Here is a 13,390-nt window from a genome sequence, read left to right on the forward strand (position 1 = left end):
GAAGGACGAACTTGTCGTCGTAACCCCTCCACAGCTCAACCACGTACGAAGCAAGGAGATCATCGTGGCCCGAGTGTCACCTGTATATTGATCTACATATTGTAAGATTGATGAGCAACTAGGATGAGACGGACAAATTGGTTATAATACAATGACAGATTGTGTCTGTAGAAGCGTAACTACAAGTCGAGTCCCGGAGAATGCAGCTTTTCCTTGAAAAGATCTCCCACTGCAATAAGCGAATTGACGACGTTTGCGCTTTTCCATCATGTTACAGACATAGAAAAAGTCGCTTTAGCTTTTGGAAAATGTTTGATAGCACCATAGATGTAGAAACTCACAACGCTCTAAGGAAGTTGCACCACCCAAATTTTGAGATGCTCCTCCGGCTTTAAAAGATAATTGCTGCTAATGATGGGACACTTACACAGAATCGACTCTTGCCCCATTGAGGTAGGATGAAAAGACTACTATGGTCTGGTGGATTAAGAGACTCATATACTAGTTATGGTTCATCATAAAGTAATAATCTAATAAAAGATAGTCTCCAATTAAATGGTATGGTTTTGATTCTTATTGATTTGAATATAATTAACGTGTATGGGAACCCTATCGCAATGTTATTAAAAAGCCAATCACATATTTGCTGTATCTTAATGATAGCAAGGTGGGGATACACATATTATATATAAGCGATATGAGTGTAGGTGGATATTGAATCACTCATATTTTTTTGTTATAGGTTATGGAAAAGTACGAAGAGAGGAGACAAGGACAGAAATATCCGAAGCAGCAAGTAACATGGTCAAATTGTTTCCTCATGCTGTGGGATGATTCAAGATTTACGTGCTCATAAGATTTCTTTGCTGATTGATCTGGGGGCGAATGCTGAAACCTGGCTATCTAGAGGTCTGTGGAATGCCCTGCAAGTTTCGTGAACTGATTAAGGTCGAGCTTTTGAACTATGTAGGTGACCCTAATTTGAATAAGTTTGGACGTAGTAGGTATGATTTGGAAACAGAAATTGATTGCGTGGTGTCTTCAAATAGAAAAAAAAATGTTTATAAAGACACCAAAACTTAATGTCCCTATCAAGCTACACCTACAGAGGAGATCGGGGCAGCATCACCCAATCCACTGGACGCACCTTTTTCAGGATAATTATCAATAAAGTTTTAAACTTATTGTATGGATACTAATTCAATCATAAACCATTCGATTTAACCGGCTTAGTCATAAATCTTTGGACGATTTGCCAGTGTAGTCATTTCGACCAATTTTGTTCGAAAATTACTGACATGGAGGCCGGCAATCCTTTAGCCAATTCCTAGGTGGTTCACATTGTTTGAGGAGATCGCGACACCTCCCGGCAACATATAACTACAAAAAAAAGAGAAAAAAAATGACAATGCAAAGGATTGGAGGGAGATAGCAACTCACCCAAGTTTTGTGTTTACTTTTTGTATGCAGGTGTAGGTGATTTCTCAGTACACTGACCCTCTGATGCCAGTGCTGCCTTGCTCCAGTAGATGAAGTCTCATCAAATTTCATGTAAGCCACTCCAGCAAGATGCTCCAACTACACATGACTGGAAACAATAACAGAGACCGCATGTTTAGATCATACTAATTACAGTAGCAAAGCCAAGATTCTCCACTTCTGGACAACCTTGATAAAAAAAAACAGACATAAAAGCCAGGAAAAGGGCTGAACTCACATTAACCATTAGCCTGAAGAAACAACGAGACAACAAAAAGGATAAGAAGACAGAAAAAAAAAGGCTCATGAAATTCAAAGTTTATTCCCAGCACAGTACAGCAGAGCCTAAATAAAGAAGACCTTATCCAATGGATAAGCAACTGATTATGCAAAACACAAAGCCATGATAAGAAACAGAGAAAGACCAACATAGTTTAACATTAAACAGCAAAAACCCAAGCTACCCTTAACAGAACACCTGATGGTTCTGACCGAAGATCAAACAGTGTTTAGTTTCTTGCATTAGATCCAGGCATATCAGGTGCAGGGGCAAGGGTAATGCTTGTGAAACGGATAGAATGAAAGCATCTCGGCAGACAGTATAAAGTTGCTTTTGCGCTTGGATAGAAAACCATCTTTTTTAGGCCAATTTCCTAATCACAAACTACTGGATGAACAGACAGTGAAAAGGCATAAAGTGATCTCGCAACAATTGACACCAAAAAGGCATGCATAGAACAGGTTAGGATACACAGTTCGAAGAAGCATGAAATCAGTAGTTATATAACCAGATAAACTCCTCATTTTTCAGGATGATTCACCAATGACTTTATATGAAAACAATATACTTCTCTTTTGCGCAATGAAATAAAAATAATCTCCATGATCGCCAAAAGTCAAGCCATTAAGAGGATTTCCCATCGTGGATGTTAAGGTGCACATTTGAGCTTGTTATTGACAAGAAATTCCATGTATTGGTTTATTATTTCTTGGCTTAAACTTTTGATTCGTCTCTTCTAGAACTTCTCTATTTTTCTTACTGGGGGCGATCGCTACTTGTTTTGCAAAAGCAGTAGAAAATCTGGTATCGTTTCAACCAATGAGCATTTTCCTTCCTTTGACCGGGATGGCAATGAAAATATAGCTTAAGAGTGGCCAATTTATCAGCTTTATAATTGTTAAATCTCGAGTTATCGTGTCCTTGTCGGGGCAGTCAGATATAGCTCCAAATTTGAATATTTTATGTTGTAAGAATCGTCGGTGCCAAACGGCTTAAAATGACTTGGGAACGGCAGTTGAGGACTCGCCGTTGGGTCGACACACGAAAAAAGAAATCGGAATAATTCAGGTTGAGATCTCTGTACATCAGTTCGCTGATGAAAGACGATAAGAACACGATGCCTCCTGGAATGGTAGATTCACCGGTAAACTCTTCCCTTTGTCATAACCGAAGTATACAGAAGCAGCCCAATCATCGGTGTCGACATTCTGCCACATTTTACCGATTAAGAATCTGTGACCCAGAAAGGCCACGGATATGATGGTAATAAGTTCGAGAAAAAAGTTGATTTGAAACATCGGTTTAGTTAGTTCCGTAAGCGAAATGGTGAACCTTAATTCATATACTAAACACGAAAGGCGCCCGTTCACTAAGGGCGCCACCAAATGGAAGCAAAATTGGATTATGATAGCAATGATCCCGTCTTTCAGGAGCAAACTCATATACTTTGACCAAGGCTTCCGGATCAGCTGTCCGTCTTATCTTTTCTCTCTCTTTTGTAACTTCTCTTGCCGGAAATGTTTACAGTTTACGAGCGAATGGCGTGGTTAGTGAACTCGACTCAAAGTGACTATTTGCCCGTTTAGTGGAATCCATGCACACACGGCGTCAAGTTTTGGCTCGACTTGACTCGTACTTTTAGAGGTTCAAAACTCAATTCAACTCGATTAGATTGCAATCAAGTTGTAAATGAATCTCAACTTGAATATTTTTCACTATATTGTATGTAGATCGGTGCGTTATGTAATCTTATGGATTTCTTTGTTTTCTCTTATGAATTCACGTGCTTTATAAAAAAATCATAGAAGTTTGATTAAGCTCGCTAGCCTGTTGAATTGAGTAATAACTTTAGTTATAGTTTGACCATAAATCAAGCATGTCGATCTTGGAAAATCATTGAGCGGACCCCAGATTAATCTTGCATTCTCTGGAAATCTATAAACGCAAGGTCTACCACCAACCAATGGGCAATATTTTTAACCACACGAGGTTGGATACAAACTACTTAAGGATCCCCTCGCCAACCTGTGTTGTAGCCAACAAATCTTCTGCACACACACTCTCAGCTTCTCTTCGTTCCATAGATTTCCGCCTCTCTTCCCCCAATTCATCGATGGAGAAGCCGAACAAGCTCCGTGCAGCGCTCCTCTCGAGCCCCGGTATGGGCCACCTCGTACCCGTCATCAAGCTCGGCAACTACCTCATTGCCGACCATGGCTTCGAGGTGACCGTCTTTGTCCTCCCCTCGCAGGCCTCCCGCGCTGAGGCCGAGATCATTGAGTCTGCCATGACCCCCAAGCTCCTCGACCTCGTGGAGCTCCCGTCCCCCGACCTCTCGGCTGCGGGCCTCGGCCCGGATGCTGCCGTGGTCACGAGGCTCGCGGTCATGATGTGCGAGTCCCAGCAGGCGTTTAGGTCCACGCTCGCGGCGATGGAGGCCTGGCCCGATGTCTATTAGTGGTCTGCCCTAGGAATCAATCAAGGTTGATACTCTAATATTAGTTGTGGATTAGGTTGTGTCGGAAATCGACCTTCACTATACTTAGGTAGTCATAATGTCTTGCTAGAGACCGCTTATGACTTGTGGGCCAAAAGAGTTTTGGGCACACTGCTAATGTTTAGTGAACCTACAGGGTCGCACACAATAGCGAATGGATTTAATATTGTCTGTGCGCCTTGATCTACTTAAGAAGTAGATTTTAATTTATTCTCCTATTTAAATTATCTATGCGGTCGTGCGCGTTATGAGATAACGATTAAACGTACGATTGAAGGTGGACGGTTTGGCGGGCCCAAATAGCCCGTCCCACTTCTTTTAATTCCGCTAGATAATGAGGCTGTATAAATAGATAGAGAATCGTTCTTTGTCTAGGGTTTTTCGATAGAGTATCGAAAAGCAAAAGGCGTTCAAGAAAAAGGAACTTCAAGATCTTTCGCTAGCACGTGGATCGTTGGAGAATTTCGTTCGTGTGTGTGGATACCGGTAGAGGCGCAACACTTGGGGCGCTCATCCATACACAATCAGTTGCTGATTTCTCTTTGATCTGCAAAAGGTACGTATCGAAATTCCTTTTCGATTTCAATATACGCATGGATCCTGTCTAGGGTTCTATATTCCGCTGCGTTGTTACTGTTAATGAACCCTACAGTGGTATCAGAGCAACTTGTGATATATTGAAGTTGAATCGGAAACCCTAATTGTTGATACATATGATGTATGCTTGAAGAGTCTAAATTAGGGTTAGATGAATTTGAAATATGAATTGATATGATCAATTGAGAAGGAACGAAGCAGGGATGGGTCGATCCTGTTCCGCTCGCGTCGAAGCAGAGACGGTGTCGCGCCTGGGTTGTTGCCTGAGGCGGAGACGGCGGGCGAAGACGACGGCGCGTTTGGGTCTGCTGCCCGAGGCAGAGACGGTAGAGCCCCTGGTCTTCCGGCGCGTCGAGGACTCCCGGCGTTCGGCCAGTTGCGTACGGTGAGGGCGCGGGAGGCGGCATCGACGGAAAGTCTCCCGAGAACACAGAATTGAGAATTCTGTCTATGTTTTCGGGGCTCTCCTGGAAAGCAGAATTGAGAATTCTGTCTAGCTTTGGGCGCCCAGCCCACGTGGCGCCGCCTTCAACCCCCGACCACCGGGCTCGCCTTGACCGCGAGGGCGCCGCCTTCGACCCCGCAGGGCGTAGCCCCTTGACCCATGCATGGAATTGTTCGTTCCCATATATATGATTGATATACCTTTGTTATGATAAGTGATGCTTTGTTTTTGTTCATAACATGTATACATTCATCGCTAAATAAAACATTAAGAGTCCCTAATAAAATTAAGTAATAATATGATGCCTTTCCAATCATACACCTATTAAGACTTGAATCGTCAATAGATGAGCCTACCAAAGCAGGGTGTCTTTAACTATTTGAGTAAAATAGGATGGATAATGGTTATCCATAAGTCAAGATTGGTTTACTTAACGAGGCTATCAAAACGGTTTTGGGCCTTGAGGCATAGTATTTGGGGATAAGATATGAGATGTCAACCTTAATAACCAAGAGTTGTATTCGATACAATTGACAAAGAGTTGTCTACCTAAATAACTTAGTCTTGAGCGGTAAGCCAAAGTTTACTCGAGTCTTGGTAAAATATGGATCTTGGTCCACTATACTTTTTGGGACACATGTTATAAAAGTATAGTGGGAGTTTATTATTTATAATGTTAATGAACAATTCACTTTGCATATTTGTTGTAGATAATGGCAAATAGCTCTGCATCACACTTTTCACTGCGATCTGTCCTTGAGAAGGACAAATTGAATGGTTCGAATTTTTTGGACTGGTATAGAAGCTTGAGAATTGTTCTCAAGCAAGAGAAAAAGGATTATGTCCTGGAGAAACCACTCCCTCAGAAGGCACCTCCTTCCAATGCTCCCCATGCTGAAAGGAATGCTTATCAGAAGCATAAAGATGATGCATTGGATGCATCATGTCTAATGTTAGCTACCATGAACTCAGACCTTCAGAAGCAATTTGAGAACGTGGATGCCTATGATATGATCATGAACCTGAAAAATTTGTTTCAGGAGCAGGCACGCACTGAAAGATACCAAACGGTAAAGACCTTAATTGAGTGCAAGCTAGCAAGTGGGAGCTCAGTTAGCCCACATGTCATAAAGATGATAGGTTATATTGAAAACCTGGAGCGACTGGGCTCTCCCATTAGCCAAGAGTTGGCTATCGACATTATTCTTGATCATTGCCTCAAGATTATGACACGTTTGTTATGAACTATAACATGCATAATTTGAATAAGTCTTTGTGAACTGCATGGGATGCTCAAAACTGCTGAGCAGAATATCAAGAAGGACCCTACCCCTAATGTTCTCATGGTTCAAAAGGGGAAAGGCTTTAAGAAGCCAGGTAAGGTTAAGGGTAAGGGCAAGGGCACTAAGCCTAAACCCAAATCCAAGACCAAACCGGGTCCGACTGCTGATGCTGTATGCTTCCATTGTGGGGAGAATGGACATTGGAAGAGGAATTGCAAGAAATATTTGGAGGATCTGAAGAAAAAGGGAAGTGAGACTTCCGATTCAGGTATTTATGTTATAGAAGTAAATATTACTACTAGTTCTACTTCATGGGTATTGGATACCGGTTGTGGTACTCACATTTGTATGAATGTGCAGGGACTAAAACGAAGTAGAACACTTACAAAAGGTGAAGTGGAGCTACGTGTTGGGAATGGAGCAAGAGTTGCTGCATTAGCCGTAGGAACATATGATGTAGCTTTACCTTCTAGCATGTTTTTAGAACTGAATAATTGCTACTATGTACCTGTTATACGCAGGAATATTATTTCTGTTTCTTGTTTGGACAAGGAAGGTTTCTGTTTTGATATAAAGAACAATAGTTGTTTGTTTTATCTTAATGGATTATTTTATGGTAGCGCCCATATTGTGGATGGGATATATGTTCTAAGTCTTGATGTGCCAATCTATAATATAAATACAAAAAGGTTTAAATCTAATGATTTGAATCCAACCTACGTATGGCATTGTCGATTAGGTCACATAAACGAGAAACGAATTCACAAGCTTCATAGCGATGGACTATTAAATTCATTTGATTTTGAATCATTTGATACATGTGAATCTTGTTTAGTTGGAAAAATGACAAAAGCTCCTTTTACTAATCAAAGTGAGAGGACAAAAGAATTATTGGCCCTTATACATGCGTGTGTGTGGACCACTAAGTTCTACGACCGAGGAGGAGGTTATCGGTACTTCATTACATTTGCGATGATTTCGGTAGATATGGATATGTTTACTTAATGAAACATAAATCTGACTCCTTTGAAAAGTTCAAGGAATTTCAGAATGAAGTACAAAATCAACTTGGCAAGAATATCAAGGCTCTTCGATCTGATCGAGGAGGAGAATATTTAAGCCAAGAGTTCAATGACCATCTTAAAGAGTGTGGAATTGTTTCACAGCTCACTCCCCCTGGAACACCATAGTGGAATGGTGTCTCTGAGAGGAGAAATCGAACTTTGTTAGACATGGTTCGATCAATGATGAGTCATTCAGATCTTCCATTATCTTTCTGGGGATATGTACTCGAGACAGCTGCGTTTACACTAAATAGAAGTCCATCAAAAGCTGTAGAGAAGACACCATATGAGATGTGGACAAGAAAAGTTCCTAGTATGTCTTTTCTAAAGATTTGGGGTTGCGAAGCTTATGTAAAACGTTTACTTTCTGATAAGCTTGGACCCAAATCTGATAAAAGCTTCTTTGTGGGATATCCTAAAGAAACGAAAGGATATTACTTTTACAATCCATCAGAGAACAAAGTGTTTGTTGCTCGAAATGGTGTCTTTTTAGAGAAAGAGTTTCTTACTAAAGGAACCAATGGGAGTAAGGTAAACCTCGAAGAAGTTATTGTGCCACAAGAGGGTGTTCCAGTTCATGAGGAACCTCAATTAGATCTACAAAGAGTTGTAGAGTCTACTCCATTGGCACCTATAGTTCGTAGGTCTGAAAGAACACATCGTGAGCCTATGAGATATGATTTTCACGTAACAGAACATCGTCATCTATTGTTAATAGAAAATGACGAACCTACGACCTATACATAAGCTATGATGGGCCCACACTCCGATAAATGGCTTCAGGCCATGAAATCCGAAATGGACTCGATGTATCAAAACAAAGTTTGGACTTTGATTGATCCGCCCGAAGGTGTCAAACCTATAGGGTGCAAGTGGGTTTTCAAGAAGAAAACTGATATGGATGGGAATGTTCACATCTATAAAGCATGGCTAGTAGCTAAAGGTTTCAAACAAACTCATGGTATTGACTATGACGAGACCTTTTCGCCAGTGGCCATGCTTAAGTCCATTCGGATTATCCTAGCGTTTGCTGCATATTATGACTATGAGATATGGCAAATGGATGTAAAGACAGCTTTCCTTAATGGAAAACTTGAAGAGGATGTGTACATGACACAACCTGAAGGCTTTTCATCATCAGATAACACTGGGAAGATATGCAAGCTTCAACGTTCTATTTATGGATTGAAGCAGGCATCATGGAGCTGGAATATTCGTTTCGATGAAACTGTCAAAGAGTTTGGCTTCATCAGAAACAAAGAAGAAGCTTGTGTATACAAGAAGTCTAGTGGGAGTGCAATTGTGTTTCTAGTGTTGTATGTGGATGACATACTACTCATTGGAAACGACATTCTTATGCTTCAGTCAGTTAAGACATTGCTAGGAAAATTTTTCTCCATGAAGGACATGGGAGAAGCAAACTATATCTTGGGGATCAGGATCTATAGAGATAGATCTAAGAGACTTATTGGACTGAGTCAAAGTACATATGTTGACAAAGTCATCAATAGGTTTAATATGCAAGATTCCAAGAAAGGTTTTCTCCCAATGACACATGGCATAAGTCTTAGCAAGACTCAGTGTCCTTCAACACAAGATGAGCGAGACCGCATGAGTAGGATTCCTTATGCATCAGCTGTGGGATCCATCATGTATGCTATGTTATGCACTCGTCCTGACGTTGCTTATGCATTGAACATGACAAGTAGATACCAGTCAGATCCAAGGGAACCTCACTGGATTGCTGTCAAGAATATCCTTAAGTACTTGAGAAGAACTAAGGATTTATTCTTAGTCTATGGAGGTGAGGAACAGATCACTGTAAATGGTTACACTGATGCTAGTTTCCAAACCGACAAAGACGACCTACGATCGCGATCGGGTTTTGTCTTTTGCGTGAATGGTGGAGCGGTGTCTTTGGAAAAGTTCCAAGCGGGAAACTCTTGCAGATTCTACAACAGAAGCTGAGTATATTGCTGCTTCAGAAGCATCAAAGGAAGCTATTTGGATTCGAAAGTTCATAGAAGAACTGGGAATCAGTCCCACTAGTTCGATTCCAGTGGACCTCTATTGTGACAGCAATAGGGCCATAGCTTTGGGTAAAGAACCTAGGTCTCATCAGAAGACCAAACACATACTCAGGAAGTATCATCTCATTCGGGAATTCATTGAAAGAGGTGATGCTAAGATGTGCAAAGTTGCAACGGAGTTGAATACAGCTGATCCGTTGACGAAGGCTCTTCCACAACCTAAGCATGAGCGTCATTGTAACGCTTTAGGCCTTAGACACATTAGTGATTGGTCTTGATGTGAGTGGGAGTATATGTGATATACATTTTCATTGTTCATTAATAAAATATATATTATATTTGATTTCGATTTAATTTGAGTATATAGTTGAATGCGAAATCTTTATCCCCTGAATATTGAATATCCTTAATAGATAATCAAATACGTGATTTGAACGTGAAATTCTATTGATAGAGTGGATATTAATGTTCTAAATGTCCCTAGTCAATTTGCCATTGTGCATTGGGACGCAAATGGCATTTGAGACTAGCATGTGAGTCAACTGATGACCAAGTTTCACGGGTCATGAATATAGAGATATAAAGTTGATCACATGGAATACATGTTGGAGAACATTGTATTGGACTGACCCGCTATGAGAATACTGTAGGATTGTTATATAATGTCATCAGTATTTCTCATCACAGCTATAGAGTATAGTCCTTTGACCTGAGTCTACCATGGTTTCCTAGACGTGGATTGGCGTGCTTTAACGTTGCCAAACGTCAGCCGTAACAGGTGATTATAAAGGTAATGGCTGGGTATGTCATGAAGTGTGCTGAGTGATGTGAGTAGACAAGATGGGATTTGTCCCTCTCATATAACGAGGGTATGATTTCCTGGCCTCCCGTAGAGTTGAGAATGTGAAATGCATGGCCATGCTCAAGTGAGTTGAAGAGTCAACTACTTGTTTTGTGATCTAAGCTGCGGTATCGGGAAAATGAGTTTAAGCTATATAAGGATGACACTTGTCTGCCTTATGCTTAACTCGGAAATCAAGTGACAAAAGAGACTTAGTTTATATGATTGGTTCTAGTGCAAGTGGGAGATTGTTAGTGGTCTGCCCTAGGAATCAATCAAGGTTGATACTCTAATATTAGTTGTGGATTAGGTTGTGTCGGAAATCGACCTTCACTATACTTAGGTAGTCATAATATCTTGCTAGAGACCGCTTATGACTTGTGGGCCAAAAGAGTTTTGGGCACACTGCTAATGTTTAGTGAACCTACAGGGTCGCACACAATAGCGAACGGATTTAATATTGTCTGTGCGCCTTGATCTACTTAAGAAGTAGATTTTAATATATTCTCCTATTTAAATTATCTATGCGGTCGTGCGCGTTATGAGATAACGATTAAACGTACGATTGAAGGTGGACGGTTTGGCGGGCTCAAATAGCCCGTCCCACTTCTTTTAATTCCGCTAGATAATGAGGCTGTATAAATAGATAGAGAATCGTTCTCTGTCTAGGGTTTTTCGATAGAGTATCGAAAAGCAAAAGGCGTTCAAGAAAAAGGAACTTCAAGATCTTTCGCTAGCACGTGGATCGTTGGAGAATTTTGTTCGTGTGTGTGGATACCGGTAGAGGCGCAACACTTGGGGCGCTCATCCAGACACAATCAGTTGCTGATTTCTCTTTGATCTGCAAAAGGTACGTATCGAAATTCCTTTTCGATTTCAATATACGCATGGATCCTGTCTAGGGTTCTATATTCCGCTGCGTTGTTACTGTTAATGAACCCTACAATGTCCTCATCGTGGACTTGTTCGGGACGGAGCATTTGTGCATTGGCGACTAGTTGGGGATCCCCAATTACGTCTACGTCGCTACCAATGCATGGTTTCTTGCGTTGCTCCTACACTTGCCGACGCTGGACAAGGAAGTCAAGGGAGAGTACGAGGACCGGACCGAACCGCTCGAGATCCCGGGTTGCAAGCTGGTCCGACCCGGAGGACGTGGTGGACCCGATCTTGGACCGGTCCGACCAGCGATCACCGCGAGTTCGTGCGGCTGGCTGGCGAGATCCGATGGGAGATGGAATCCTGCTGAACTTGTGGGAGGATTTACAGGCCGAGACGCTCACCGCACTGAGGAATGAGGAGTTCTTGGGCCGGGTTGCGAACGGTCCGGTGTATACGGTTGGGCCGCTCATTGTACCGGTCAGACCGGTCGTTCTGGGGAAGGAGCTGCTGGAATGGTTGGATAAGCAGCCGACCGAGTCGGTGATGTTCGTCTCGTTCGGGAGTGGAGGGACTCTGTCGGCTGAGCAGCTAGTGGAGCTGGCATGGGGATTAGAGCTGAGCCAACAAAGGTACGGCTTGAAATTTGTATATCCCTAGAATAGTAATTTTTCCGGGTTGCCCTGTTAAACGGGTGGATAGAATAGAATTTGGGTCGGATCGAAAATGGAAAAATTGTCAAATCAGTCCTAAACCTATTGTACGGCGGCCAATTCAGTCCTAAACCTTTTAATTTTGCCAATTCAGTCCTAAACCTTTCTAATTCTTGCCAATTCAGTCCTTCCGACAAATTTTGGCCGGCCGGCGCTGACGTGACCACTGGCCGTCCGGCCAATGCTGACGTGGCAATTTATTATTATTATTTTTCAATTTTTTAATCTTTTTATTTTTTTTTCTGATTTCTTCCTCTGGCCGGTCCGACGACCGGCGGCCGGCCAGAGGGGAGGGCCGGCGAGGCCGACCTCGCCGTTGCTGAGGCGAGGCCGACCTCGCCGTCGCTCGGTTGCGATGGCGAGGTCGGCCTCGCCGTCGCGACCCAGCGACGCCTTTGTTGCCGGGCGAGGCTCGACCTCGCCGTCGCGACCTAGGCGACGGCGAGGTCAAGCCTCGCCCAGATCCGGCGAGGCTCGACCTCGTCGTCGCGAACCAGGGCGACGGCGAGGTCGAGCCTCGCCCAGCCTCGCAGTGCGCGGCGAGGCCGACCTCGCCGTCGCCGGGTCGCGATGGCGAGGTCGAGCCTCACCGGGCCTCGCTCGCCTCACGCCCGGCGGCGACGAGGCCGACCTCGCCGTCGCGAACCGAGGCGACGGCGAGGTCGGCCTCGCCTCAACAGCTGCGAGGCCGGCGAGGTCGACCTCGCCGGCCCTCCCCTCTGGCCGGCCGTCGGTCCGGCCAAAGGAAGAAATCAGAAAAAAAGAAAAAAAAATTAAAAAAGATTAAAAAATTGAAAAAAAATAATAAAAAATTGCCACGTCAGCATTGGCCGGACGACCGGTGCCGGCCGGCGGCCACGTTAGCGCCGGCCGGCCAAAATTGGCCGGAAGGACTGAATTGGCAAGAATTAGAAAGGTTTAGGACTGAATTGGTAAAATTAAAAGGTTTAGGACTGAATTGGCCGCCGTACAATAGGTTTATGACTGATTTGACAATTTTCCCGATCGAAAATGGTTCGATCCATATTTACTCATTTAATTCGTTTTGACCTATATTCATGTAGTGCAAATCTAGCGACCAAACCCCCAATTCATACTCGACCCGATTCGTATTGCTGAAAGACTTTAATATTAAATCTAATTTAGAAAACTTGTTTCTTATAATTTTTTTAAAATATATAATGCTAAAATACTGTGGATAATTTTTATAATTTTAAAAAAATATGATTTGTTTATATTTTTTCTTTTTATATATTTTTTTCTTCTACGTCCAACTACTGAC

At 42.6% G+C, this 13,390-nt stretch overlaps 1 pseudogene; it reads left to right on the forward strand.

Annotated features, from left to right (window-relative positions):
• Positions 1-3,671: 3,671 nt before the first annotated feature.
• LOC130137506 (anthocyanidin 3-O-glucosyltransferase 5-like) lies at positions 3,672-12,055 on the forward strand (annotated as a pseudogene).
• The last annotated feature ends 1,335 nt before the right edge of the window (positions 12,056-13,390 follow it).

This window comes from Syzygium oleosum, unplaced genomic scaffold (assembly GCF_021117445.2).
Source record: "Syzygium oleosum isolate NSW1041296 unplaced genomic scaffold, Sole_v2.1 Sole_v2.01, whole genome shotgun sequence".
NCBI lineage: Eukaryota > Viridiplantae > Streptophyta > Magnoliopsida > Myrtales > Myrtaceae > Syzygium > Syzygium oleosum.